We start from the raw sequence: 25039 nt of genomic DNA, 5'->3' as shown, positions 1-25039 counted from the left end.
GATACTTGTTTTTGTAAACGGAAAATACTGGCGGATGAAGGTAACAGTATGGAGATTAAACTTACAAAACAAGAGCATTTACCAAACTCGTGAAACCTCCACCTGCCAGTTGACGAAGCTGAGAGGTATTTCCCCGCGACGGCAACTGTGCAGAGCTTCTGACCCGTTCACCTAACCGAGACCTGTGCGCGGTTCCGCCCTCTGCCCAGGTATCGAAACCCTAACCAGCTCCATTCCCGCTTTCTCAAGCTGTGCCCGTTCAAGTTTTATTTTTATTAATCATAAAAAATAAAAAATATAAAAATCAGAAATCATAAAAATCATAATTTTTTTTTTTTGAAAAAAGATATAAAATTTTTCTTTTCTATAGTCTCATTTATTTAGACTTTAGTTAGCCTAGTCTTGTTTTATTTGAAAACATAAAAATATTTTGAAATATTTTGCCAGATTCAATCTTGGTTCGGGGACTTATCACGTTTTATTTTTTCCTGCTGAGGTTAAAATTTTGATGTGGAATTAATGTTCATCATTTTGATGTGATTTAATATGCTTGAATGATTATGAGTGTGATATCTAGTTAGCATTTAAAAATTTCGTGGTTGTGTATCGAGCTTTATCTTTCGAAGTTTTGAATTGCTGGAGTATCATTCTCACATTTAATAAAAAATAGATCTTTGTTTGAGTTATTTGATGATAAATGATTATTCTACATGGTTTATATTTCTGCGGCATCTGATAATTAATCGGTTAAACATTAACTCCACAAAGCACTGGTCTGTTAACTTAATAAAATCAATTTAGTGCTGGTTTCCTTTCGTGTCTCCCGAACCAACTGATTCACGGTTGGTCGTCCTTTTTCCTATAGGGTCTACCCCCCTTAGCCGCGGGAGACAGGCTTAAACGGAGAGATCAGGGATCAGGGTGACAGCCCCCGGTCTGAGCGTTGTCGTGACAATCTGTGCGACAACATTTTTTGGCGCCGTTGCCGGGGATAGAGTTTTTCTGTCCTTGGTTCTTTCATTTCGAGCTTTTTCGTGTTTCACTTCTTGTTCAGGTGGCGACTCCACTTCATATATTATCTTCAAGAGTGTATACTAGAAGACATCCAAGCAATCTGTACAATCCTACTTCTGATCCTGAAAAGGTCCTCAGGGTACGATTACACAAACTCTCTTCTCATACACTTCTTGTTAACCTTGGACAAGAAGCCCTCTCTGACATTCATTTGGTTTTTAAAGGTCAAGTTAGGCACATCATCATGGATATGTATGCCCCTTGCAATTTTTCTAACATTCCAGGGTATCCCAATGCTATTCCATCAGTTGGGATAGATAAATTGCCTAACTTTCAGGGAGATAATGCTATTAGTGCAAATTCGCATCTAAGAGACTTTAGTATATGGATGGCTAAATATGCAAGGTCTCCTGATTTCGATCATGAAGATGTTAGAATGACTCTTTTCATTTTAACCTTGGGGGGTGATGCTCATGAATGGTTTACTGAAAAACCCCAGAATTCATTTGATTCCTTAGAATCGATCATTAATGCATTTAAAGAAAAATATGGAGATAAGAGAGAAGGAAGACACCTCGTAAAAGCTATTAGCCTAATAAAAAAGAGAGAGGATGAAACTGTTGAAGAATTTAATAAAAGATTTAATGGTATTGTTAGAGAATTACCTCAAGACTATAAACCTATAGACAAAACTCTCCAAGATTTTTACATTGATGCCTTTAGTCCTGAACCATCTTATGAATTAAGGCGTGCTAAACTTAATGATTATAGAGATTGCCAAGCCTTAGCTATAGAGCTTGAAAAGGACAAGGCTGCATCTGGGAAGTCTGAGATCCCAGGTTTCGATAGGGCTGCTGCGAAACTAAAGGAACCTAAAGGAAAAGCAGTTCAAGAACCTGAAAGTGAGCTTGTTCTCAAATTGCTTCAAAAAATTGAAACTATGGAAATTAATCATAATAAGGAGATAACCACTTTGCAGAATAGGTTGATCCAAATGGAAAGAGCGCAAACGCAGAATTTTCAACCTTGAAATAATAATAATAGAAATAACAATTGGCAAAGGAAGGGTCAATCTAGCGAGCAGAGACCTCCTAATCCGCTAAGTAATTTGGTTGATAATGCTCCTCCTTACTGTCGGGTTTGTGCTGCTCTTCATGAAGAGGCCACTTGTCCCATCGTTAGAAGAATTTTAGATAATGGAATGTTTGGAATAGGTGATCAAATAAATGTAGTAGGCAGCAAGTTTCCTTTGTCTATGGATGATTGGATAGAGGTCAAGGAAAAGAGTCATGATGTTGTGAATCCTTCATCAGCTTTTAGTATAGATAACCTTAAAAATGAAGATGATATTTTGGCTAGGTTATATGGTGAAAAACCCTCTCCCGAGCAAATCTTGGAAATTGCTAGAGATAAGGGTTTGACCTATCAAAGAAGGGATAAAGATCAAAGCGAGAATCAAATTCCCCCCTCGAACTTTTAATCCTGGTGTAAACTCTGGAATAGATGTCGATTTGGGAAGTTGGTTTAACAATGCAAAAATCTGGGTTCCTGTCTCCGAGATTGCTAAAATCCCTTCCCAAAGAGGCAAGTTACTAAAAGCGATTCAAGGTCCTCAAGTCAATACTTCTCAACAGAAGACTCGGGAAGTTGACTATCACGATGCTCCCATATATCTGCAAAGCTTAGATGCTGATAACAAAGATCACCAGCCTTTCTTTATCACCTTATTAGTTAATGGATATAAATTGAATAATTGCATGTTGGATTCTGGTGCATCAGCTTGTGTAATGACTAAAAGGGTCATGGAACAGCTTAACTTAAGAGTTTCTAGACCCTACTATAACATATGCGCCATGGATTCTAAGAAAATCGAAGTACATGGTTTAATCAAAGATTTGCAAGTTCATCTTTCAGTTTACCCAGACATCATGGTTGTCATGGATATTGTTGTTGTGGATGTGCCTGATGCCTAGGGTATGCTGTTATCTAGAAAGTGGGCCTCTGATTTAGGAGGAAGCATTCAAATGAATTGGTCATATGCTATGATTCCTTCTCCTAGGGGTGATGGTTTTGTAAGACTAAATAGAGAGCCCGAACGAAAATTTCATGTTGAAGATCCTAAGAGACCTCACAACGAAATAATCAAAGAGCAATCTGACATTGGGAACTATGCCATCATGTCTAATTTTATAATTCCTCCCGATGATAAGATTAGGGATCTCAAGGGTAAAGTTTGGTATATGTACTTCGATTGTGCATCATCTAGGCATGGTAAAGGTGCTGGAATAGTGCTTAAATATCCCCTTGATCACATTTTCAAGTTTGCCTATCGATTAGAATTTGAAGCAACCAACAATGTCGCTGAATATGAGGCTATATTGTTGGGGCTTGAGTTGGCCAAGTCTTTGAAGGTTAAATTGCTTAGCATTAAGGGGGATTCTGATTTAGTTATCATGCAGCTTAAAAATAAATTCACATGCAGAAATCAAAGATTAAGAAATTATCGAAATGCTGTGTGGGATACTATGGAGCATTTTGATGCCCTTGACCTCGAAGCAATTCCAAGAGAGCAAAATAGTTTGGCAGATGAACTTGCCATAGCTGCTACTACTTTCCAGTTATCTGATGAGCTAATTAAAGATAAGATCAAAATGGAAGTAATATTCAGACCATCTGTTCCAGATAACTCAGAGCATTGGCAGGTCTTCAATGATGAAAAGCAAGTCATTCGTTTTCTTAATAGTTTGGATGAGTTTGAGGATTTTCGGATAGTTTCTGAGGAGGATGGATCTTTAAATCATGAGCATATCATAAATCCTACTCCTAGGAATGTGGTGGCCTTAGAGCAACATTTTGATCGGCATGATGCCAGGAAGCTGAGAGAAGAAAATAAGATGGACCCAGGCGAATATATCGAGATAAACATTGGTACTTCTGAAAACCCAAAGATCGTTAAAATTGGTAGAGGTACTAGTGTGGAGGAAAGAAAAAGGTTAATTGATTTACTTCGCGAATATCGAGATATTTTAGCTTTTTCTTATGATGAATTAAAGGGCTATAGGGAAGATGTCATGGAACGTACTATCCCCTTAAAAGATGAAAATGCTAAACCCTTTCGTCAGAAACTTAGGCAGATTAATCCTAAAATAGCCCCCTTGGTTCAGAAAGAACTTGCGAAAATGCTTGCAGCAGGGATTATCGCTCAAACAAGGCATTCGACATGGTGTTCGAATCTAGTGATTGTTAGGAAAAAGAATGGTACGATAACGCTGTGTGTCGATTTTCGAAACCTCAATCTAGCATGCAAGAAAGATAATTACCCTTTGCCAAATATGGAGACTTTGTTGCAAAGAGTAACCGGTTCTGGAATGATGTCGCTGCTAGATGGTTTTTCTGGGTACAATCAAGTATGGGTTAAGAAGGAAGATCGTCATAAAACCACGTTCACCACACCATGGGGTACCTTTGAATACATCAGAATGCCTTTTGGATTAACAAACGTTAGGGCTACATTCCAAAGGGCTATGGATTATGCCTTCAAAGGGTTAATCGGGAAATTTATTGAAATTTACCAAGATGATCTTACTGTTTTCTCTAAAGATGGTATCAGTCATGTAAATCATCTTAGGCAGGTTTTCGATAGATGTAGAGAATACGGGATTTCTTTGAATCCAGCTAAGTCTGTTTTTGGAGTAACGGAAGGGAAATTACTCAGCCATATCATTTCTAAGGAAGGAATCAAGATTGACACTGAAAGAATTGAAGCAATCCAAAAGATTCCTCTCCCTCATAATCTTAAATCCCTTCAATCTTTCCTCGGAAAGATAAATTTTATTAGAAGGTTTATTCCAAATTATGCAGAAATAGCTAAGCCTATTCAAAATCTTCTAAAGAAAGATGCAAAATTTGTTTGGCAAGAAGACGGCAAAAAGGCTTTCCAAGAAATCAAATGTGCTATCGCAAGAGTTCCTGTCTTAGTTAGTCCCGATTATTCCAAGGATTTCATGATTTTTTCTTTCGCTTCCAAAGATACCATTGCTGGTGTCCTGCTTCAAAAGAATAAAGATGGTCATGAGCAGCCTATTGCTTTCATGAGTAGAGCACTTCAAAATTCTGAATTGAAGTACAATACCATGGAAAAAGCAGGCTTATGCCCTGGTCAAGTCTCTTAAGCACTTTAAAACTTATGTGGGTTATTCTAAAGTCATTGCTTTCGTCCCACATTCTGCTGTTAAGGATATATTAACTCAAACTGATTGCTTAGGGACTCGCGCTAGGTGGGTTACTAAAATACAAGAGTATGATTTAGAAATCAGACCCACCAAGCTGGTCAAAGGCCAAGGTTTAGCTCAGATGTTAACTGAAGGTAACGAAAAGACTCTTGGTTTGTTTTGTCTTAGCGATCTATCTTCGTCGGAACTGCAAAGATTAGCAGAGCATGAGTGGTACAAGGACATAGTTTATTACTTGATGAATCTTACATGTCCTAACCATTTAGTTGCTCATAAGAGAAGGGCTCTTAGATTAAAAGCCACTAAGTATTGCCTTATGAAGGATGGCCTTGGGTGGAGGAATCCTGAGGGCATAGTGCTTAGGTGTGTTGATGACGTTGAGTCCAAGAAATTAATCTTTGAGTTTCATTCAGGATTTTGTGGTGGTCATTATGCTACTAGAACTACCGCCCACAAAATCCTGAGAGCTGGCTATTATTGGCCTTCAATTTTTTCTGATGTGCACAAGTTTGTTAGACCCTGTCAAGCCTGTCAACTATTCACTGGGAAACAGAAGCTTGCTGCCCTGCCTCTACAACCTATCATTATAGAGGCACCTTTTCAGCATTGGGGTCTGGACTTCATAGGGAAGTTCCATGAAAATTCTAGCAATGGCTACTCATGGATTTTGACTGCTACGGATTATTTTACTAAATGGGTTGAAGCCATTCCTGCTAAGAATGCCACTGAAAAGGTTATTATGGATTTCATTGAAAATAACATCATTACTAGATTTGGTGTCCCCGCTAAGATCACTACTGACAATGCCAAAGCTTTTAGTTCCTTAGAGTTTTCATCTTTTTGTTTCAAGTATGGCATTGTCTTATCTCATTCGTCAAATTAATATCCTCAGGGTAATGGTCTGGCTGAATCAAGTAACAAGAATCTCGTAACCATTATCAAGAAGATAGTAGGAGATAATAAGAGATCATGGGACAACAAAATCAAGTATGCTTTATGGGCAGATAGAATCACTAAGAAGAAAGCTACTGGTAAATCTCCCTTTGAATTAGTTTATGGCTTGGATGTAACTTTACCTGTGCACCTCAAATTGCCAGCTTATCAGCTCCTCCAGAATTTTTCTACTAATAAAGATGATGTTCAGAATAGAATAGATTAGATTGTGGAGTTAGATGAAGCTCGTAGGACAACTTTTGATGCTATATGTAAAAATCAATCTAACATTAAGAAAAGCTTTGATAAATTCTCTCGATCTAGATCTTTGTAGGTGGGAGATATGGTACTACTTTGGGAAAGCAAGAATGAAAAACCAGAAAAACATAAGAAGTTCGACAGTTTGTGGCTGGGACCATACATCATTCGAGACATAGCTGGACCAAACTCATTCCATTTGAGCAGATTGGATGGCGAACCACTTGATCTACCTGCAAATGGCCAAATGCTCAAGTTGTTCTTCAAAGATGATATCTGATGCCATAGGGCATCCTTTGTATTGTATTTCTATCCCTACTCCTTGTTTCAGCATTTTATTTCTGATTTAGGATTAGATTTACTTTCCTTGTTAATAAATGAAGAGCTTCTATCTTTTATGTGCTTAGATGTTATATGATGCTGTTTGAATGGACGCTACTTATTTCTGTTGTGTGTTGCGTGGATGCAGATTCTGGATTCTCACATTCCTACAGTGCAGCAACGTGTCCCCAAGTAGAGCCAGATGTTGACCACTACGGGTCAACTACCCATAGCAGTACGCCCCCTTTTTCGCAAAAGGGATAGCGCTTGATCGACATGTCCGTGCCATTCGACAGCTTGATCAATTTATGTTGTAAACCCAGTCTGCATGTATAAATTGTAAATAATCTTAGCAGATATGAGTCATGTATGTAAATTGCCTAGGTGGACCTAATTTTCTAAGTGATAATCTACGTTCCGGAAGGTTTTTCGTCTCACCGATCCATGATCGGTAGAGTTTTCCTTCAGCCTAACCCCAAAGCCGGAATGGATTTTGTCATTAGAATCTTAGGAGAATCCTAGTGTGTTAATCTGCTAGATTATAGTTGTGTCGCAGAACTGGGTGGTTTATGAGGGTCTATGTCAAATGGGTTTTCCCCCTTTGGGATGTAAAGTTGTAAAAGTCATGATGTAAAGTGTCTTGAGGGTTAAGAAATGTTTTAATCCCCTCATAAGTCCTAAGTCCTAGGTCCTAGGTGATTTTCCCAAAAGCTAAGTTCGAGGATCCATTTAAAAATAAATTAAAAAAATTAAAAAATTAAAAAATTAAGAAAAAAAAAATAAAAAATAAAAAAATAAAAATAAAAATATAAATAAAGTAAAAGACCTAAAAATAATAAAATAATAATATTTTGAGTAAATAAATGCAGAATTTCAATTTTTTAATACATTAAAAATTCGACGGATGAGATCAAGAGATATCTTGATCCTCATCGACGGTCGAGATCATTTTGACGTGGATCACTTGAACTAGCTGTTGGGAACTTTTCCTTTAAATAGGGTGCTAGGGGTCATTTGAGTTCATTGGATCTTGGAGTCTTGTGCTGAAGAAGCTCTCTTGTAAACTTGTCTGGTGCTAATAAAGAAAGACTTTGGGGTTGAAACCTTGCTGGTGTTACTCTCTGGAAGTGCTGTGAGCTATTTTATTTTCTGCATATTTTGATTTTTAGCCATTAGTAACAACTTATTGAAGAGTATTGTTGAGCATAGGTATCTTGTTCACTTGCTAGGGTTTGAATGGTATTAGGTTTTCTGAAGTAATGGCAGGTATCTCCATTGCTGTTGAGATCTAGTACTGTTTTTCCTCTCTTTATTGATGGTTGAAGTGAGCTGTGCAGAAAACCCTTATTGAAGAAGACCAGTGGGCGTTTGGGGAAGTTCTCGGCTGAACCAGCCAACTCCTGCAAGCATTTTCTTGCAGAGCCCAGCTAGTTTTGATCTTGGGTTTATCACTTAGTTTATTTTTTTGAATTGCATGAGAGATTTTCTGAAGTTTTTCATAGTAAATCTGGAATTTTCGATAATATTACTGCTGGTTACTGATCAATTTGGCTGTTTAAGAGTCAAGAGTTGTAAATACTATTTAGATCATCTAGGGTTTTAATTTTGTTTTATATTTTTTTAGCGATTTTTCGTTTCAGGTTTGCAGGGTTTCTGAGGCACCCGAAAGTTTATCAACGCTGCACAGCTGCCGGGCCTGCGTTCTATGCTCTCTCTTACACTCATCTGCAGCTACCAGACCATAGACTTCTGCGTTTTCACTCTGAGCCACCAGCGTATTCCCTTATCCTCCACGCAGAGTTCACGCTGCCGATCCAGCAACATCTCCACCATCGTGCCTGCGTCTTCACCATTCCATACGCTGTTACATCTCCTCTCCACGCTTCTGCTTCAGTTGTTCTCATCGCGTCCATCTATTTAGCCGCTGTCAAACGTCCAACCTGCAGCATATTCAAGCGAACTCCTAGACTATCACGCAGCTGTTCTTCCTACCCATCGAACGCTGTTGCCATTCCTTGCCGATGTCACTCCTTGCCTTACCCACGCATTGCAAAACTTGCACACTTGTGGTTTAAACCCCGTGAACTCATATACAGCTTCCACCAGCAGTTTTTGTCTGCCGTCAAGCTAAACCGCGTTGTTTCCTCCCCTCCCGCGGCAAATCAAATTTCTGTTTGGAAAAACATTCTGATATCGGGCCGGCTTGTGTGTGCGTTTTGGTATATGCATAGACCTCAACGTGCTGCGTGGAACAAGCACGCATTCTCCATCAGCTCCGCCCCTCAATCCTTCAACGCCTGCCTGTGGCCGTCGCACCTGTAAGCAGTCACACAAGCCAGCATATCTGCATTCCGTTTTATGATTTAGCGTAAGGGTAAATCGATCTGGTTGAATAGTTTCGTTTTCCTTTTTTTAAGAATTATCGTAGTGTTGAGCTTTGTTTCTTGTTTTTTTTTTTATATATATGAAATCGATTGCTTTAGACTTAGATTTAGTTTGATTTTTATATATATAGTTTTAGACTAGATTTTAGTTTTTGTTAAAGTTTTTTTTTTAGATTTTAATTTTAGTTTTATTAATCATAAAAATTATAAAAAATAAAAAGTCATTAATAAAAGCCCTTTTTAGACTTTAATTTTTAGTTTAAATTTTGATTTCAAGTCCTTTTATAATCATAAAATTCTTAAAAAATTATAAAATCATTGAAAAAAAAAAGGTTCTAGATTTTAATTCTATAGTTTAGTTTAAGTTTTATTTTTATTAATCATAAAAAATAAAAAATATAAAAATCATAAATCATAAAAATCATAATTTTTTTTTGAGAAAAGATATAAAATTTTTCTTTTCTATAGTCTCATTTATTTAGACTTTAGTTAGCCTAGTCTTGTTTTATTTGAAAACATAAAAATATTTTGAAATATTTTGCCAGATTCAATCTTGGCTCGGGGACTTATCACATTTTATTTTTTCCTGCTAAGGTTAAAATTTTGATGTGGAATTAATGTTCATCATTTTGATGTGATTTAATATGCTTGAATGATTATGAGTGTGATATCTGGTTAGCATTTAAAAATTTCGTGGTTGTGTATCGAGCTTTATCTTTCGAAGTTTTGAATTGCTGGAGTATCATTCTCACATTTAATAAAAAATAGATCTTTGTTTGAGTTATTTGATGATAAATGATTATTCTACATGGTTTATATTTCTGCGGCATCTGATAATTAATCGGTTAAACATTAACTCCACAAAGCACTGGTCTGTTAACTTAATAAAATCAATTTAGTGCTGGTTTCCTTTCGTGTCTCCCGAACCAACTAATTCACGGTTGGTCGTCTTTTTTCCTATTGGGTCTACCCCCCTTAGCCGCGGGAGACAGGCTTAAATGAAGAGATCGGGGATCAGGGTGACAGCCCCCGGTTTGAGCATTGTCGTGACAATCTGTGCGACAACAGTTATAATGAGCGAAAGGACATGATGTATATGGTGTCGAGAAGCGGGACCACGCAACCAAAATCGAGATTTCCCATGTAGTGCCAACCCTAAAGCTAGTGGCTAGTAAAGGAGATCCCATAGGACTAGGATACAAGGCTAACCACCCAAATCGGGTAGACGAGATAAGAGTATAGACCTAGCCCACTGTTTCTGCCGAATCCTCCCACCAATCTATGCCCAAGACTGTCCATTATAAGTAAGGAAAATTACTCAATTATATCAATGAAAAGTTATACCTTCGAGGTCGGGAGGTGCACCTTCAAACATAGAATCATAACAAGTGGGCGAGGAACCACATGGTTGGCTCAGGTGACACAAATAAGGGCACATCGAGCTATTTAGTGGCTGCAAGGGGTCATTGGCTGCTAATTGAGGACCATCTAGGAGAAAAAAATTCTCCTATACATAATACCTATCGGTGGTGGGTAACAGAGCCTACATCAAATCGACGTCAAAACTGCTTTCTTGCATGGCTCCCTTAAGGAAGAAGTCTATTTGGAACAACCTCAGGGGTTTGAAGTACAAGATAGAAGGAGACATGTCTGTCGACTGAAGAAAGCCCTCTATGGGTTGAAGCAAGCCCCTAGGGTTTGGTACGAAAGGATTGGCAGTTATCTTATGAAGCTGGGATTTACCAAACTTATACTTCAAGGTTGAAAAGGACATGCCTCTTATTTTGGTCCTTTATGTTGATGATTTCTTTTTGACCGTTACAAACACTCTCATTTATCAATGCAAGAGGGAGTTGACTTTCCCTATAGTTGATGATGTATAAATAGGATGAGTGGTTCACCTTCTCCTATGGCATATGAGTAGGATGAGTGGTTCACCTTCTCCTGTGGATGCCTCAGCATACATTCTACCCATGTAGTTCGAGACTATTGCGAAGTACCTCTCATCTGACCAATGAGCTGGGAAAAGAGGACAGGGACCATAGCACTACAGATGGACACATCGTGTACTGTCGTACTCCCTATATCTAGGATGCATGATGTTCAACAACTTGATCAGTGAGGATCAAGTTTGATTGGGGTTTTACCCCTGGTTGTGTGGACTGACTTTTGTTAGTGGAGAGTGGTGAGGTCTTGCAACTCATTCTCGATCGATTCTTCTTAAAATCTGTATCAGTGTTCCACAGAGTTGAGACAAGATGCACAGATGATACATGATGACAAGATGGCATCATGATCGATGGTCAAATATTAGCAGGTGGAATTCACCCTAGTTGAGAGGGAGTGTTGAAATTGGCAACTAGGGCCAAATTCCACTTTGAATAACTCATTTGATAGAGATAATTATTGCAATGAATTCCTCTTTTCATGAGGACCAAAATTGACCTAAAAATCACTAAATTTGGACAAAGGGAAATATGTTTTGAAGTGAAGATGTTAGTTTTTGTAGCATCGGATGAATTCTAGCCACGAAACTTGGTGGAAAGGCTAGAATACACGAAATCTCCAAAACCCAGAAATTGCTATAGAAATTCCACCTAGAGATGACTTAATTAGATTATTAACCAGTTTTTAAATATTTCCTAAGTCTAAACCTAGGGAATATGGTTAATTAATAAGTATTAATTAAGTTAGGGCGAGAATTATCTAGAAACTCTCATGGATCGATCCAGAGATGATCCTAGCCATCGATTATATTTTAATCTTGGTTGTTGGTGCTCCAACAGAGGAATATAAGAAGAAGTCGATGTGGTGATGGAGAGAACACTTGAGCAATTCGATTTCTTGGCAGATCAATTTCCAGAGTAGCAACAATTAGTTGCCAAAGAGAGCTAGAGATTGAAGCACTGAGTGAGGAGCAGGGACAGTGATCTGGAGGGAGTTTTCCAAATACGAAGAGGCAGCAGCAAGAGGGCTGAGTTATCCCAGAGAGGCAACGCAAAGCTCTACGTAGTAGCTTCAGAGAGGGCAGTTCGATTTGTTGGAGAGAAAATCGTTCTCTACCCAAAGGTCGGGAAGAGGTTCCAGAGGGCCGAAGAGACGAATTTCTTAGTAGCAGAAGGCAGAACAACTTCATCAAAAACTAGTTGGAGGCTTGACATCAAGCAGACTGCGCATAGGGTGACGTAGAATCTTCGAGAGGCCAAGTATTTTGTTGGCAAGTTGTGTCGGGATTGCTTGTGGAGGAAGCGTAAATTCCCTTCAATAATTTTTCCTAAATATTCATAATGTTTGGATTGCCAATTGGGCATCCATAGATGTACTCAGATTTTCGCTGCTGCATAATAATAAAAACCCTCACTGTTGCACCGATTTTCCAAAGTTGGGTTTTTCTGGGGACTTTTGTCCAAAAGTAATTGTCTCATATTTTATGTGTGTGCTCACATTTCTCAGTTTCCAGCGCATTATTTTTCCGCGGTATTTTATTTGTGAAGCTTGTAGTGTATTTATTTTGATATTTGTCATAGCAGATAAATTGTTAATTAATTAACAATTCAGAGAAATATTATTAGTTGTTGCAATAGGATTCTGGGATTGGAATTTTCACATGGTATCAGAGTGCAGTTGATCAGCTAGAGAGCTCAGAGGTGAAAAGAAGGATTTTCGCTGCACCGTGTGGGCAGCACGCTGAAATTCCCAAGGGCAGCACAATCTTTTGCTAGAGAGCTCGAGTTGCTTGAGGAAGACTGACTTTTCTGAGAGGGGCAAAAAAAAATTTGATCATTCCAAATCGAGTGATTCCACAGGCAGAGGGAGCAACTCAGATTTTTTGTTGAGCAAATCTCTAGCTGGACGCAGTGGTTTTTGCAGCAGTTCGCTACAACGGAGCCAACATCGAGGTGGAAGATAGAAGAGCACACACAGAGGGAAAATTTTCCTCAAGGAACTTCTAGTCTCAAGAAGTCGGATTTTCCCTGCAGATCGGTAGTAGTTGTGACCATATCTTCTCACTCTAGAAGGGAGTGTGAATAGCAGAGCAGCAACCGAGCAGAAGGAAAGAGGAATTTTTCGAGAGTTCGTTGAGATGGCCACTGTTGGGCTTCGTGATCAGGACAGGTTGGATGGAGCTTCCATCTACATCATCTGGAAGGATGTCCTTCCTTCTAAATGAATATGGCCTGAAAGCCTATATTGATGCAATGGTGGTAGTTCCTCACGATGTCGATTAGCTGAAAGAGTACAGAAAGGAGATGGCAAGAGCGAAGCAGTAGATCCTAGACGGAGTCCGGGATCATATAGTTTCGCATATAGCTGGCAAAGATACTTCCAAACAGATGTGGGATGCTCTCTCAACGTTATACCAAGGTACTTCCGAGCAGCAGAAGATGTACCTCGAGGAGAAGTTAAGGCTCATCCAAATGCAGAAAGGAGAAGGCATAGACCCCTTCCTCACTAGGATTTAGGAGGTCCAAGACTAGTTTCCAGTTGTTGGGGCAGTGCCTCAACCCACAGAGCTAGTGAGATTGGCACTCAACAGTGTCTTTGAGGACTAGCAAGTCTTTGTCCAAAGCATATTGGGGAGAGACAAGTTACCAGAGTGGGAAAAGATGTGGGTTGACTTGCAGCAGGAGGAACTGAGGCGAGCTCTTCTAAAGAGCTCCATCAATGGCAGCAGCAGCAGACAGAAGCAGGTGAAGGAGTAGAATGTGGCCCTTGCATCTAAGGGTCCCAGTCAGGAACATGGGGAGCAGAGAAAGAAGAAGCAGGACCTATCATAGGTTAAGTGCTTCAAGTGCGGTGAGCTTGGTCACTATAGTACCCAGTGTCCTCTAAGGAAGAAGGATAAGGAGAAGAAGCAGGACCAGCACCCAGCTTCATCGGGTATCGATAGGCTTTCCTCCAGGTTGGAGGAAGACTTTGCTATGTTTGTCGATGACCTCCAGGAGTGAGGTGGGGCGACTTGGTGTTGTAGCTCCAAAGCGCTACAGATGGGCAGCATCATTGAGGAGTCCACCTCATGGATCAATACTTTGCTACGGGGGCCCACAGTATTCAGTAACAGGATGGATCAATGACAGTTTATGCAGTCAGATGCCAGAGTGACAGTTGCAGAGACTAGTAGCAGTCAGATGCTGGGAAGCGCAGTGCAGAGTTGGCAACAGTGTAGTTGGCATAGTGCAGAGTCAGCAGCAACACAGATTCTTCAGTGAAAGTGCAGATACTAGTAGTAGTCAGAGACTCAGATGACAGATGCATTATACTGATCAGAGTTGATTCAGTATTTTGGAGGTTTTTCAATCGCAGATGTTGTAGTTGCAGTAGCAACAGATGAGAGGGAGTTGCAGTGTAGATGCAATGTTGGCAGCAGTATGGCAGTGTCAGCAGTAGCACAGATGCAGCATATATCAAAGTTGTGCAGTGCTTGGTGGGCAGCAGCAGCCAGACAAGCAGCGTGACAGTGTTGAAGTTTCTACGTCTACTTAGTTAGAAACCCTCCATGCACTTTATCTGATTTATTGCTACCTACCTGTTATGTTACTTAACAAGTTATTTACAATGTAAATACTGAAAATAAACACTAGTGCATGCTCAAGATATTACAGATCAACAACTGAAGGAAACAGAAACAATCACACCATATGACACCATATGACACCATTATTTTTGGACCAATGTCCCCGGAAAAACCCAATGTGGGAAAACTGGTGCAACTATCGGAGGGTTTTCTTATTAAGCAATATCAGAGTACAATCTGGGTGCCAAAACTGGCCTACCCAATAGAGAATTTCCTTGGCAGTAATACTTCTCATTTTGAGACAAATCTCCTCGCTGAAACCCCGGATAATCCTTCTGGCAGCTCTTCAGCACCAATCTGCCCCAGAACCACCAGTGTCAGCCTTCTCTGGACTACATCAGCCCCTCTCTGCCTGTGCTACCCTGGATGGGTCTGCACCAGCCTTAGGAGGCCCTGCGTCAACCGTCTGGCCCTCTGCGTCAACAACGCTAGCCTCTCTGAGGCTCTGCGTAGCTCCCAGCTGCCTCTGTGTGGCCCTGGCTGGCTCTGCGTCACTCTCCCCGGCTACTGCGCTGCTCTCCCAGCGCTATCTCTGTCTCTCTGTACTCAATGCCCCTCAGTTGCAACTCCTGATCACTAATTCTATCTCTCTTAGCAAATCCTGCTCTAGAGAATAGAATGACTGATCCCTCTGGTGTATTCTCCAAGTGCCCTCAAGCCCCCTCTTCTACTTTTCCTGTTGACATATCAACGGTTGAGATTAAGTCCCTAATCAAAGGTTAAGATTAGATCTGGCTTGATCCATGTCTTTTGGACCATTCTAACACAGTTTCATATTAATCCACATTAATATTTTATTTTCCCAAGTTTAGACATAGGGACTCCATTAAAAATATTAATTATTTTAATATCTCCTGAACTATTTAGAATCTGTCCAAACCCTTTCTGGGTATTGGAGATCTCATGTGCCCTAGCCTCTCCACCAAATTTTGTGGCTAAAGCACATCCGGTGCTACCCCAAATCAACACTCCCACTTAGCGAGGATTGTGCTCTAACAATACTCCTTACCGAGTATTACTCTGATCATCCGGCATTGGTCCCTGTGCTCATGCTAGGCCTGTTGCCCACCATCCTCTACATTGTTGTATCTTGTACTGCTACCCACCTCCTCTGCACTGCTACATCTGTAAGACAGCTCCCTCCGCATCCGTGTTGCTGCTGGTCTTTCCTCCTAGCACTGCATCCGCACTGCACTTCCTCTCATCATGTTGCATCATGCTACCCACCAATTGTTAAAAGCGCGAGCGGGATTTAATCGGCGCCGGGAAAAATGCGGAAAAAATCGGTAAAAGCGGGAAAAAAGCGTTTGGCACAAAAATATTCATTTTTTTTCAATTTTTTTAATATCTAAACCATCTACAACATAAAATAAATACATTGACACATAAATATGATAAAAAAACTAATATATAAGATGTTTAATATCATTTCTAGCGCTAAAATCACACATAACATTGAATCATGTCCTGAATAGTAAGTCCTGAGTCCCAACTCAGCCTCAAAATATCAACAAAAAATATGATAATGTATCTCATCATGTCATAATGTCATATACAATAAAATGAAAGTCTAATCCTATTGATTTCCTCTGCCCCTCTTGCGAGAAAATGGCACAACTTTCTGTTTCCCTCTAGATGTAGAAGCTGGTGCCTGTGCTGGTGGAAATGGCAGTGGAGTCTGACGTGCTCTAGAAGCTGAAGAACTAGTAGCAGCAGCTATAGGAGGCTGAGGTAGACGGAGACCACGTCCTCTACTGGTGGTAGTGGTAGCCCGGGTAGGCGGTGTCACCTCCTCCTCCTGCTCCTCCTCCTCCACCTGCTCCTCCTCCTCCTCCTGCTCCTGCTCCTGCTCCTGCTCCTCCTGCTCCTCCTCCTCCCCCTCCTCATCCTGCACTAACCAATCTTCAGTGGGATCCATGAGAGGCCTCTCGGTCTCAACCCTCCATTCAGCAGTGGTGTCAATCCCATCCAATGAGATGGCTTCCGTATCAGGTGTCCTCTCTAGTTGTCTCACCCACAATCGAAGATTGTAGTAGACATAGACCATGTCATTAAGTCTATGGGACTCCAACCTGTACAAAGTTCATGAAATAATAATTAATAATTAATATTATAAAAAAAATATTGTTTAAAACTTTAATGAATTCAAAAATTTATTTGGAAATTTGCAATATTTTAAATGTTTAAGTGTTAACCTATTGCGCTTCTTGTTGTGTATTTTTTCAAATACACTCCAATTGCGCTCACATCCCGAGGAGCTGCATGTTTGGCTGAGGATGCGTACGGCAAGCTTTTGCAAAAGGGGTACTCTGCCACCATACATCTTCCACCATGTGTCTACAACAAAATTACAAATAAAATTTTAAATAAACATAAGAAAAAAATGGAATTTGAAGAGACAATGAAATTTGAAACAAAGTTACAAAGTACAAACTAAAAAATACCTGGCATTTTAATAGTCCTATCAATGACAGCCATCTCAAAGCCAAATGTGCCACCTGACATCTTATATGTCTCAATTTGTCTAGAGATCTCTATACGTTGTTCTGGAGATCTCACCATCTTCTGGACACAGGCTAATAATCCTTCCACGACCTCAACATCAAAATCAAACCCACATGCATAAGAAAATGCAGGGTTCAGGAAAAGCCCAGCAGCATGAATGGGACGATGGAGTGTGTTGTTCCATCGCTCATCAATGACTTCCCATAGAAGGAGTTGTCTCTGAAATCCATCATCTCCCTTATCATCATAGTAGGACCGAATGGCTTCTTTGGCCCTGTCCATGGCTTCATACAAATAGCCCATTGCGGGTTTCTCACCATCAACCAACCGAAGAACCTTTACCAAAGGTTCAGTAATAGCGCACACCTCCTGCACTCCCGCCCAGAAGTCTTCCTGGTATGAAACTAGTCTGCACACGGCCTCTCCTTCTGGTTTGCGGCTCATTGACGAAGCACGCCACTTCTCTGAAAGAAACATTCTCTTCAAATCCCACATAGAATTCAAGAGGGATTGAAGAGATATGAAACTCGTCGCAAACCGTGTAATGGCGGGGCGCACCAACTCTTTGTTGTTGGTGCATTTTCTCATCAAGCTAAGCACAGATGTGTGATTGTAAATAAATTTTGTGATGCTTTTTGATGAGTCAACAATCTCTTTGACAAAGGGAATTTTCCCTATGTCCTCTAACATCAAATCAATACAATGGGCAACACAAGGTGTCCAAAATAAAGTAGGATGCCTGTCCATAAGCATTCTACCAGCAGCAACATAATTTGCAGCATTGTCCGTTATGACTTGGACAACATTTTCTGCACCCACCTCCAAAATAAACACATCCAGCAAATCACATAAAGTTCTTGCATCTTTGATTTGATGAGTTGCATCAATAGATTTGATAAACATAGTCCCCTTGGGACAACTAACCAAGAAGTTTATAAGGGTTCCCCCCTTTTGGTCAGTCCAACCATCTGACATAACAGTGCATCCTGTTTGTGCCCATGATGCCCTAAAATCCTCCAATCTTTGGGTGCAGTCACGCTTTTCATCTTGAAGAAGTCGGCCTCTGAAATCATGAAGAGAAGGGATTTTGTACCCCGGGCCAACACTGGCAATAGCATCAACAGTAGGTTGGAAAAATGGATTATTCCTTACAATGCTGAAAGGAATATCACTCCAGAGGAGAAATTTTGTCATCAACCTGTCAGCTTGTTCTTTTTCAGTTCTTTTTAGCATTGAACCGATAGTTGGTTGTGAACCAGGTGTGGTTCGAGGAACAAAATATGATGATGCAGCTACCGGATTGACTGACGCTGCAGTAGAACCAGTGCCACTTGGCCCACTTCCTTCAGCTGACCTTTTTAGTTGCCTTTTGAGTTCTTATTTGGCCTCTCTACTGTGCTCTAATTCTCCCAATGCTCTCATGGCTCTTTGGATAATTTCAGGATTTGTATTTATACAGGGCCCCACATCATGTCCAGGGATTTGTGCAAGGTGGTACTTCAACCTGTACACCCCCCCGAATATCTCCTTTCCACACAACTTGCAATACAAGTTTTGTCTATCATTCGGAGTTTTAGGTTCACCATATTCCCAGAAAGGATCCAATTTCCTTGGCATGTTTGTTTTTGAATTTTGAATTTGCAAACCTATGGAAAAATAAGGATTAGGAAATAGGAATTTAGGATTACATAATACAAATTACAATTTAGCATTTACAAAATTACAAGTTAATTATTTCCAAAATCCCAATTTCCAAACCCAAGTTACCCAACCAAATGCCAATGGCAAATGCCAAAAAACAATGAAAATTCAAAAAAAAAAACAATGTTTAAAAAAAATGAGAAAATAAAAATAAAAAATTGGTTCTCATAGTCATAACAAATTACCCATCCCAAATCAATGAAAAATTACAAAAAATTCTTTAAAAACAATGAAAAACAAAGTTTTTATAGAAGCAAAACAAAAAAAAATTAATCTACATACCTTTTTTATGGACAAATTGTTGATCTTGTCTTGGATTTCTCCTAAAAACACTTGGATTCGCTCCCAAATTCGACGGAAACCCTTCAGCTCCTCTCCCTCACCTCTTCTCCTCCTCCGCGCGGCGACAGCATAATGACATAAAAAAAAATCGTTTTTGCCTATTAAAAGCCCGCTGCCCCGCGCCTCTGCGATTTTTACCATAAAAATCGCGATTTTTTCGAAAAAATCGCGATTTTTTAAAAAAAAACGCGATTTTTTCCGAAAAAATCGGTATAAAAAAAAAGCCGCGATTTTTTGGGATAAAAATCGCGATTTAAGCGGCTGGGGGTTAAAAAATCGCGATTTTATCGCGATTTTAACAACACTGCTACCCACTACTGCATTGCAACTCAGTTACTGAGCAGTAAGTAACTGATCTCCCAATCTGACCTCTCTGTTGGGCTAGAGACACCCATTGATGCTGAAGCTCCCTCTGCCACTGACAAGTGCTCCCTCTCTGACCTCTGCGCTGTTGCAAAAACACCCTGCATCTTGCACCGTTGCACACCTCTCTGTGCCATCCTGCACTTGTGTAACACTCTTGTGCCTCTCGTACTGCTGCAGCCTGCTAGCCTCGCGTTGTTTCGAGACTCCTGCACTGTAGCTCTCTTTGTCGCTCCATCTGCATCCATCTCTACCCGACTCAACCAGTCCTGCTACTCCTCTTTGGGGCTCCCGTAGCAAGGTCTAATCCAGGAGGCTGGGTACTTTGAGGATCCTGCCCCTCATCGCCTGTAGTCTGCCTGACTACAGCTCGATGTCTCCCCACTTCTTCTCAAGTGGCGCATGTGCACTCATGGCACCGTCATCGTTTGTCAACACTTCCTTCTCTGCCCTTGCTGGAGCTGCCTTCGTCCGGGAAGACTCTCCCTTACTCTTCTTCCTTAGACACTGGGTCACATAATGGCCCAGCTCCCCACAGTGGAGGCACTTGATCTTGGATAGATCCTTCTTCTTCCGCTTTTCCTGCTTTCCCTCAGGATGCTAGGGCAACATCTTCCTCCTCCTACTTGACTTTGATCCCCTTGCTACTGCTACCCATCTTCGACTGCCGTCTGATCTCTTCTTGGCGAAGAGCAGCCCACATTTCATCCCACAGTGGAAGTGTCCCTCTGCCCAATATACTCTGGACAAATACATCACAGTCTTCTGAGACTGCATTCAGGGTCGTTCTCACCATCAATTCCTGATCCGACGTGGCTTCTATAGTAGTCAACTGATCTCGGATCTCGTTCAGTCCTCCAAGGAAGGTGTCAATCGGTTCTCCCTTCTTCATCTGATACGACCTCAACTGGTTCTCAAGTAACATTCTTCTTTGCACAGAAGTATGATGGTACAATTTCTTGAGGGCTCCCACATCTCATATGTCGTTTCCTTCTCAGCAATGTGTGGTACTACATGGTCCTTGACCCCGTCAAGGATGATGCTCTTGGCCTTCGCCATTGCCTGCTCGTACTTGTCATTATCATTGGGGTCGACTCGGATAGCTATAACCTTTAAGGCGAAGTTCTTGACACGATTTCTGTCAAGTACGAATAATATTCTGGCCTTCCAGAATGCGAAGTTTGATGCTCCATCCAGTTTATCCTGGTCACTTACTTCGTGTAGTGCCATGATACTCTTCTACATCCCTCCTGGAAGTTCCTTGTTCGACTCCTCCGAGTCTCTACTTCCCGTTTGGAAGATCTCTTTTGGCCTCCCTCTGAGTCCCGATTTCTCTCCTGGAAATCCTTCTATCGCTGTCGAGATGCCCCCTACTCTGATAGTCTTGTGCAATCGCACCACCGATCCGGGTTCCTCGGCTAGAAACCCTCGGTAGCAACTTCCTCTTCTTGGCCTTGCTCTGTCAGGTACTATTTTGACCACAGTACCTCACCAGCTCCATTCTGCAATATTCCCACAGCCTTCTAAAGCCCAGTACCCTGAAGGTGAGAGCCCCTACGCTCTGTGCAATCCCGACACCAGCAACCCAGCCTCCTCAGCCAACTGCATCAGCCCTCCCAACTTCTGTGTAGCTCTGTGTGAGGCTCCCTTTGCCTTCTTTAGCCTCTACGCCGCCTCTTCCCGGATCACCCTTGATGACGCATGCACTGTGTCACCCTTCCCTTGTTGCTGCTATGCTAGAAACAGCTTCTGTCACCTCAGGACAACTATTTTCTACTGTTATTCCTCCGCTCGGCTAATGTCCTCAGTCCTCCTATGATCTGCAATAACGCTCTAATACCATGTTGAAGTTTCTAAGTCTACTTAGTTATAAACCCTTCATGCACTTTATCTGATTTATTCCTACCTACTTGTTATGTTACTTAACAAGTTATTTACAATGTAATTATTGAAAATAAACACTAGTACATGCTCAACATATTATAGAACAACAATTGAAGGAAACAAAAACAATCACACCATATGACACCATTATTTTTGGAACAATGTCACGAAAAAAACCCAATGTGGGAAAACTGGTGCAACTATCTGAGGGTTTTCTTATTAAGCAATATCAGAGTATAATCTGAGTGCCGAAACTGACCTGCCCAATAGAGAATTTCCTTGAAAGTAATACCTCTCAGTTTGAGACAAATCCCCTGGCTGAAACCCCGGATAATCCTTCTGGCAGCTCCTCAGCACCAATCTGCCCTAGAAACCCCAACATCAGCCTTTTTTGGACAACATCAGCCCCTCTCTGCCCAGCGCTGACCCTGTGTCACCCCGGATGGGTCTGCATCAGCCTTAGGAGGCCCTGCGTCAGCCTTATGGCCCTTTGCGTCAGCAACGCTGGCCTCTTTGAGGCTCTGCGCAGCTCCTGGCTGCCTCTGCGTGGCCTTGCGTGAGCCCTGGCTAGTTCTGCTTCACTCTCCCCGGCTTCTGCGTTGCTCTCCCGACACTTTCTCTGCCTCTTTGTCTCTCTGTACTCAATGCCACTCAGCGACAACTCCCGATCACTAATTCTATCTCTCTTAGCAAACCCCACTCTAGCGAACAGAATGACTGATCCCTCTAGTGTATTCTCCAAGTGACCCTCAAGCCTCCTCTTATACTTTTCTTGTTGACATATCAACGGCCGAGATTAAGTCTCTAATCAATGGCTGAGATTAGATCCAGCTTGATCCATGTCTTTTGGACCATTCTAACATAGTTTCATATTAATCCACATTAATATTTTATTTTCCCTAGGTTTAGACTTAGGGACTCCATTAAAAATATTAATTATTTTAATATCTCCTGAACTGTTTAGAATCTGCCCAAACCCTTTCTGAGTATTGGAAATCTCATGTGCCCCAGCCTTTCCACGAAATTTCATGGCTAGAGCACATCTTATGCTACCCCAAATCAACAGACAGGAGATGATGCAGAGACAGAGTGTTGTGGTAGGATGTGCGGCAGTAGAACACATTCCTCGCCAAGAGGGAATGTTTGTTTTTGTAGCATCAAACGTGTTCTAGCCACAAAACTCGCTGGAGAGGCTAGAATACATGAGATCTCCAAAACCCATAAATCGTTTATGGAAATTCTACCTAGAGATGAGTTAATTAGATTATTAACCAATTTTTAAATATTTCCTAAGTCTAAACTTAGGGAATATGGTTGATTAATTAGTATTAAATAAGTCAAGGCGAAAAATACCTAAAAGCTCACACGGATCGATCCAGAGATGATCCTAGCCATCGATTATGTTTTTATCTTGGTCGTTGGTGCTCCAACAGAGGATTATAAGAGGAGGTCAATGTGGTGATGGAGAGTACACTTGAGCAATTCGATTTCTTGGCAGATTGATTTCCAGAGTAGCAGCAGTCAGTTGTGAGAGAGCTAAAGATCGAAGCAATGAGTGAGCGCAGGGACAGCGATCCGGAGGAAGGTTTCTAGATCCGAAGATGCAGCAACAAAAGGGCCGAATTATACCAGAGAGGCAGCACAGAGCTCTGCGCAATAGCTTCAAAGAGGATAGTTCGATTTACTGGAGAGAAGATCGTTCTCAGATCTAGAGGTCGGGCAAAGGTTCTAAAGAGCCAGAGAGACAAATTTCTTAGCAACATAACAATTTCATCAGAGACTAGTAGGAGGCTTGACGTCAAGTAGACTACGCATAGTAGCGCAGAGGGTGACGCAGAAGCTTTAGGAGGCTGAGTTTTCTGTAGGCAAGTTGTGATGGGATTTCTTTTGGAGGAAGGGTAAATTCCCTTCAATAATTTTGCCCAAATATTCTTGCTATTTGGATTGCCAGTTGGGCATCCATAGATGTACTTGGATTTTCACTGCAGCATAATAATAAAAACCTTCACTGCTGCACCGGTTTTCCCATGTTGGGTTTTTTTGGGGACTTTTGTCCAAAAATAATTCCCTCATATTTTATGTGTGTGTGCTAGCATTTCTCAGTTCCCAACACATTATTTTTCCACGGTATTTTATTTGTGAAGGTTGCAGTGTATTTATTTTGATATTTGTTGTAGCAAATAAATTGTTAATTAATTAACAATTAGGAGAAATAACATCAGTGGCTGCCATAGGATTCTGGGATTGGAATTTTCATAGCCCACACGTGCAAATTGTCAAGGTCGGCCACATCATCATGTAGGCTCATAAAAGCCAACAGACGTGTCTTTTGACCCTCAACGATTCATATAAATAAAAGAGACCTCCACCCTCATTTGGCATCATCATCTCACAACACATTCTTTTCTCTCCTCATCTAATTGGTTTGTACACCTCATTGGGCAGTTGTTCTTTTCACATGTGTGGCAGAAAATCTGAAGGTGTCTGCAACTTTTACCAGCGTTGACTTTGACTTTCTTCACAAAATTTCAATTCGATCTTTTGGGCATATTTCTGTTTGGGCAGGTCATACTATTTGGCACAGAAACTGAGGATTTCTGGGCACCTTGAACTGCATTGACCGCAGTGTGGACTTCAGGTTGACCAACTTTGACTGCAGATTTGTTGATTGTTTTGGGTTGAATTTGACAAGCAAGAGAGGCCAAGTTCCTCTCTTCTTTGAATGCGCTGTTTAGGAGAAGTTTGACCAGACTTTGACTGCTGTTGACTTTCTGGTTAGGGCTGATTTGACTGCTGTTGACTGAGAGCAGAATCACAGATTTTACAGGGCTGTTTTGGACAGTGATTTTGCAAGTCAATTCTGACTTTGACTTTATATTATTGTACTCTCTCTCTCTCTCTGCTGAACATTTCATATTTATAATAAGAAGAATTGATCAAGGGTTTTCCCTAGCTTGAGCCAAACACTGGTGTTCTCTTGTTTTGGCTTGTCTTCTGTGTTTTATTGTTTATGTTCTATCTGCAGTTACTGTCAATGTGATTAATGGTTTATGTGATTTCTATTGGAAATTAAGTGAAAATTATCATTGGGCTAATAAAAAGACATTGAAGTAATTGTTGCAAGCATAGAACATACCATTGTTATCTAAACTTACCAAAACTGCTATCCAGTTAGAAGAGTAAATTCCAATTACTGCAATTCGAGGAAATTTCACATTACTGTTGTTATTTTCTTCAGTTATTGCAGGTTTTATGGTTTCCTACTGATTCCATTCAATCACTTTCTCTCCTATGGATCTCAATAAGCGCAATTTGAAGAAGAAAACACAAGCATATGCACTAAATCTCATTTAGCATGGGTGCAAGTTAGATTCTAGACAAGTGCAGGGACTTGCAATGTCTGACAATGTCAAGCAAGCACAGGATGCTGAGATAATCATTCACTGGCACAAGGGATTACATATATACAAAATATAAACTTAGCTTCAACAAATCTGGTTGTGTATTATTTTACTATTATAGTAAAA

The 25039-nt window shown here is 40.7% G+C and overlaps 1 protein-coding gene across 5 annotated transcripts in view; it reads right to left on the bottom strand.

Moving 5' to 3' along the window:
* LOC149153497 (uncharacterized) overlaps window positions 1-25039 on the bottom strand; it is a 746732-nt gene that overhangs the window by 287622 nt on the left and 434071 nt on the right. The gene's annotated exons all lie outside the window — the stretch shown is intronic.

This window comes from Pinus tabuliformis, chromosome 9 (genome assembly GCF_031772625.1).
Source record: "Pinus tabuliformis cultivar Carrire ecotype Pingquan chromosome 9, CPIR1, whole genome shotgun sequence".
Classification (NCBI taxonomy): domain Eukaryota; kingdom Viridiplantae; phylum Streptophyta; class Pinopsida; order Pinales; family Pinaceae; genus Pinus; species Pinus tabuliformis.
Note: the sequence above shows the minus strand (reverse complement) of the source record. Positions and strands in the feature narration are given on the sequence as shown.